The sequence below is a fragment of the Oratosquilla oratoria genome, chromosome 8 (genome assembly GCF_046742065.1).
Source record: "Oratosquilla oratoria isolate Oo_2021 chromosome 8, ASM4674206v1, whole genome shotgun sequence".
NCBI classification, from domain to species: domain Eukaryota; kingdom Metazoa; phylum Arthropoda; class Malacostraca; order Stomatopoda; family Squillidae; genus Oratosquilla; species Oratosquilla oratoria.
Window position 1 is genome coordinate 24,046,106 of NC_134784.1, and position 6,000 is coordinate 24,052,105.

Here is a 6,000-nt window from a genome sequence, read left to right on the forward strand (position 1 = left end):
TATGTTAGTGGAGTGGAGATTCTCTTGGCAATATTTCGTAAAGATTCTCTTAGCAATATTTGGTAAAGATTCTCTTAGTAATATTTCGTAAAGATTCTCTTGTTAACATTTGGTAAAGATTCTCTTGGCAATATTTCGTAAATATTTTCTCATTAATATTTCGTAAAGATTCTTTTGTCAGAACTCCGTATTTCCGTTTTTATGTATATAGATTCTCTCGGCAATATTTCGTAAAGATTCTCTTAGCGTTATTTCGTAAAGATTCTCTTGGTAATATTTCGTAAAGATTCTCTGAGTCTGAGTCAGATGTGTCCCCGGGAGTTAGTGTTTCCGGTGATGACTCATTTCCGGAGCAGGAGCTTGGAAGGTTTTAGAGAGAAATATTTTTTATGTATATTATATATATATATATATATATATATATATATATATATATATATATATATATATGTATATGTATGTATATATATATATATAATTATTTATTTATTTGAACAGTAATGAATAAAATGAAATGTGACAGTGATGAAATCTTTAGCATTCGAGGAAAGAGGGAAACTGTGCGAGTGCACGACTATAGCTATATATATACTATGCGTGTTGGTGACGGTTAGTCTTAAATCTCATTGTCAAAATATTTTTCTTAGAAGCGGTAACCCAAAGGAGACGGAAACGAACAGTGGGTATATTTAAGATATTGGGCACTGACTTAAAGAAAAAAAAAAAAAAAAAAAAAAAAAAAAAAAACGGTCTTTACACACACAAAAATATATAAATAAATATATAAATAAATAAATAAATGAATAAATCAAATAAAAATCTTAGTTGGGACATCTGCATAGCTGTCTGCACTGACGGTGCAAAGGCAATGACAGGTTCAGTAAAAGCCTAAAGGTGATTGGTGTCATCAAAAACGTTGCACCTGCTGTGGAGCATAGGCACTGCTGTATTCATAGAGAAGTGTTAGCTGTGAAAAAGATGCCAAGTGATCTAAAAGAGACACTTGATGAAGTAATCAAAGTAGTTAATTACATCTTTATTCTTGAGTGTTTGCCTCTCTGTGTCAGATGGGATCCATTCACATAACTGTTGTTACATACATAGGTGCGTTGTCTATCTCGCTGTAAAATTCTTTCACGTGTGTATGAATTGAGAAAGGAGAACGAAGTATTTCTGAGGGACCACAAGTCTTCTCTGTCAAGCCATTTCATTGATGAAGTCTGGGTATGCAAAGTGGCTTATCTTGCAGGTACATTTGTGAAATTAAACGAGCTAAACTTATCATTACAAGGTTCTGCTATCAGCATTTTGAATGCCCAAGACAGAATCGAATCCTTTCTTCTTAAGACTGAGTTCTGGATTGGCTGTGTAAAGAAAAATCGGAGTGCGGATAATGTAATGAAGCAGAATCTGTCAGTGACAAAAAAAATTACAGCTAAATGACATTTCAACTAACCTTACTTTGAAAACTGAATACAACTCTCCTTCCTTCCTGGAATTAACAAAACGAATATTGAAACATATTCCCTTTACAACATACTGTATATGTGTGAAGCAGATTTCTCTCGCTTTATTGCAACCAAAAACAAATACCGAATGAAATTGGATGCAACACCTGATATCTGATATGCGTCTGCAGTCATAGTTACTTTGATGGTCTGTTGCCAGAAACAAGCTCACCCATCACATTAGAAAAAAGGTAAGAATTGTGATGCTGAATGCTGTACTAAATTTTGCACTTTCATATAGTCGTGTGTGTGTGTTGAGGGAAATTCCATCTATATTTTGAGATGGGGTCGATGGGAGTTCCGACGAGTACCAACAAATATAAACAAGTTCCGTTAGATGGCAAAGTCTGAGAGCCACAGCCACAGCGCAACGCTAAGCCACCTCCTCCTCCCGCCGCGCCACTCTCACGAGAAAACGTTTTCGTCCAGGTGGGGTCGGGTGAGGGGGAGAGGACAGACACGAAGGGCGGAATCTTCAAATTTTTTCACCCCCCCGGTTGATTAAAATCGCTTAGCAGCACACAATGAAGCAAAATTCAGACATTATTCACTACGAGAAAGTCAACCAATATGAGTAACATCTTATGAGACTTAATCTAACTCGCCTTGAATGTATGCAAAGACAAGACACAGGATTCATTGATCTACAGGTCCCCTTCCCCTTCGAGGAGGGCAGTTTTTACAGTCCTATGTTTGTTAGAATGATACTCAGCTTATAGTAAGCCTAGGCAATGGTTCTCAACCTCGGAGGCTATAGCTTGGTGTTACAAATTATGCATTTCTATATAATGTGAGGAATCTGAACAATAAAAAGAAAAAAAGTCCGAGGACAAGAATTTAGGGAAACGGGCATGGCTTGCTGTTACAAATTATGCATTTCTATAATGTGAAGAACCAAGAATATAAAAACAAGTTGCATCACTGTCCTGGTAGAAATACATAATTATGATTGCCAACTTTGTAATAAAGTAAATGGTCTCTTCATTATCATCGTATTACATTTTCTACCTTTTTGGCGTGGTGGGAGTTTGAAGAAAAAGTAATGGAAGCCACAGGAATGTTGGGAATTCATGAAGGGGAGGATGGAGTGAAAAATGATTAGAACCACTGGCTTTATGAGGGCGGGATTACTGTTGAAGAGTACATGCAACAGAAGTAATGTACCGTACTGTACACCAAAAAAGTGTCCAATTTAAACCCAGTGACAGTAATGAGTTTAAATTAAACAAATTTAAGTTTAAGAAGGAAAAAGGCAAGAAATGATTTACCAACAGAATGATTAATGAAAGGAATAGATTTAGTAACCACGTAGTGACCGCTGAAACTGGGTGTGGTAAGGAAGATTACATAACTTTATGGATGGGGATGGCAGATGGCACGGGACAGAGAACTGCCTAGTTCAGGCCTTATGGTCTTTTGCAGTCTCATTTTTTTATGTATTCGATAGTGAGTTCGGGCTAGTAACGGTTATTACTTTCTATTTGAATTATGGTAGTTCCAGTGATGTTATTTCATCACTCTTCGTAAGCTTTATCTCCAAGGATATGAGGCAATTTTGTCGCTGTTGGTTAGTCTAATCTTATGTAAAGTTTGACTCGGCCATTCCCATTAGAAGGGAGAAGGCACATTGATACACTTTGTACTATGTCTCTCATCCATCTCTGTTACATCACGTGCAAAAGTAGCTATTTCGGGGCACAATAAATTTAAAACCAGGGCATTTGCAAGAGTTCGAAATTGAAGTTTTATTGTCGTGTAGTACGCGATAATACAATCAATTAAGGGCAATGGTCCTACAATTTCAATGATAAATTCTTCAGTTGATAAGGCCTACAATGTTAATACTCAAAGTCCGTTACAATATTCTCCGTGCACTTGATGCGAGTGGCCCCTATTCAATTTCAATTTCACAGTTTATTCAAGAAAATATCACGCATTACATTTTCATGTTGAAGATGTACATATATATATATATATATATATATATATATATATATATATATATATATATATATATATATATATATATATATATATATCAATTTGTTGAAAAGGAGAGAGCAAAGCAATAGCTTATTAAATGCTCTCCCCTATCTGATCATTTAGCACAAATAGGCTAAAAACCGGGCAACGATACGCAAGTACAATGAATAATGATAAATATAATAATATAATAAGAAAACTGAATAATCAGAAGGAAAGCGTGGATGTCATATGATTCAGGAGATAAACTGAGGAATCTTGGTAAAATTAAAAAAAATAGAAATATGTACACAAAGTGAAATTAGGGTCACTGAGACACAGCATATTGAACATAATCATTTCACTTTGAAGAAGCAGATATAGCACATTGTGAAGGTCTGTGATTACATGGATATAACACAAATGCTGTTCTATAATCATATACTAAGTAAGAATATATAAAATAGAACTGCTACACTTATAGGAAAGTATGTATGACAAAATATCCTCGGATATAAGTAGGTCTCTATTGGTCGTCAATAAGCGCATGAATCAGTCAGTAATAAAGTTCCTTTCTTAATGTAACCATACCATAAAAAATTAGATATTTCAAATGCAGAGTAGAAAGTCAAAAATGTGTTTACGTGATACGTATACAACTCATTTTTCCTTCGCATCTTCAGAATGTGTACCTTGTACCAAGTTCTATATAGGCGTCACCTCGCCAATATGTTGTCGAACCTGTCTGTGATCTTTGAGTTCCGGGCGAAACTCATTTTTATTTTAGCGAATACTGACATGGCATACATTGAAACCCATCTTCTAACCTCCATCAAAGAAAGGAACGTAGTTTGGCTACGATGTGTTGATGATATTTTATATTGTCGCCCAAAGTCTCACTCTATGGAAATTTTCCTCTTAAAATTAAACTCGCTAATTCCATCCATTAATTTCTACTAGGATATTGAACCTAACAACAAGCTCCCATTATTGGATGTAGAAATTGTTAGGGATGATAGTGGTATTAGAACTAAAGTATATAGAAAACCTACTACCATACCTTCTTATGCCCATTATTTCTCAAATCATCACTTAACTGTATTTTTTTTTCACTTCTAAGTACCTTAGAGCATACAGACTGAAAACCTAAATTCTTAGAAAATTAATTAAACATAATTCAAGATATTGGTAAGAAAAAAATCAAAATAAACAAATTCAATGACCAATGCCACTTAATGTACAAGTAATTTCCGAATAAGACAATTCTGTTAAAGAAAAAATCTCATTAAAAAATAGTCCCAAAATCAATTCGGGAATGGTATACAGTCATTTTTGTAACAATTGTAATGTCATCGATCAAACTAGAAAAAAAAAGACATAAAAACAAAGATCTCGCAAACATATACTGAATAGCGTTTAAACAGCGCAGTCAAATAATGGTATTTTCCGACATAGCCACTTTTGATCACCACATTAATTAGGTCACCTTGAACGAAATATATCGAATCATGTCTGATTTCGGGTACCTAAAAGAAAAATTCAACGTATGGGCAATTTCATGGTGACAATTTATTAACCGAGTTAATCACAAAAGATATTTCTCCTAACACAATCTTCAGTTTGCCTTGGTGGGCCCATAAAATTGTCGATAGTGATTTGTGTCCGTTTCATATGGGCTCACGCCTTGTGTAAAGTTGTGGTTTGGTTTGGCTATATTAGATTAGGAGCTATTAGACAGTGGCGATTCTAGGGGGGGCCACAGCTGGCCCCCAGGTTGCCCCCCCCTTAGTTTTTTTTGTTTTTTTTTATCCTATTTTTATCTTGTCCAGAAACTTTTAAGTGATTGTGCAAAAAAAAAAATAAATAAATAAATAAATAAATAAATAAATAAATAAATAAAATTAATAAAAAAATAAACAAATAAAAATGAGATTGAAATCACTAATGGTTCCGCGTAAGGTCCTGTTCCGTTTTGAAGCTAGGATTTTAGTCTTTTTGTTGAGACTTTCTTTTCTTGCACACATTCCATCTTTACCCAGGTGACTTCGTCAATAAATAATTTATCCACACTTCTGTTAGGAAAACTATATGTCTTACAATCTTCCCTATACCCCTATCTTTCTTAAATTTATTAATGTCAGTCGACTATGCGCCTTCTTACCTGCCTTCATATCTCTATATATATAATGAGTTTTGTATGCATGTGTGTGTATATATATATATATATATATATATATATATATATATATATATATATATATATATATATATATATATGTATGTATATATTCCTGAACTCCCCCACCCGTGAAGGTTCATTTTGCTTTCAATATCTCCTATGCCCCCTCACATCTAATTTGACCCTGAACTGCCCCCCCCCCACTTTCATAGTCCTAGATTCGCCACTGCTATTAGACAATGCAAGTTACGTGTTAAATATCGGTACTTGCGTGGTTCTGGAATTTGACCCACAAAATCATAACAAGCCGGTTGTAAACTCACCTAAGGTTGCACAAGACTCGATGATGTT

At 34.6% G+C, this 6,000-nt stretch overlaps 1 protein-coding gene across 3 annotated transcripts in view; it reads right to left on the reverse strand.

The window, feature by feature from the left end:
- Positions 1-6,000, reverse strand: part of LOC143027640 (uncharacterized) — a 32,747-nt gene that overhangs the window by 20,557 nt on the left and 6,190 nt on the right. For 2 of the 3 annotated variants that reach the window (XM_076189032.1, XM_076189031.1), the window contains one exon: positions 5,973-6,000. This exon is cut by the window's right edge. The exons of the other annotated variant lie outside the window; for it this stretch is intronic. The gene's annotated coding sequence lies outside the window, so the exon portion shown is untranslated. The remainder of the gene's footprint in view (positions 1-5,972) is intronic. 3 annotated transcript variants of the gene reach the window in all.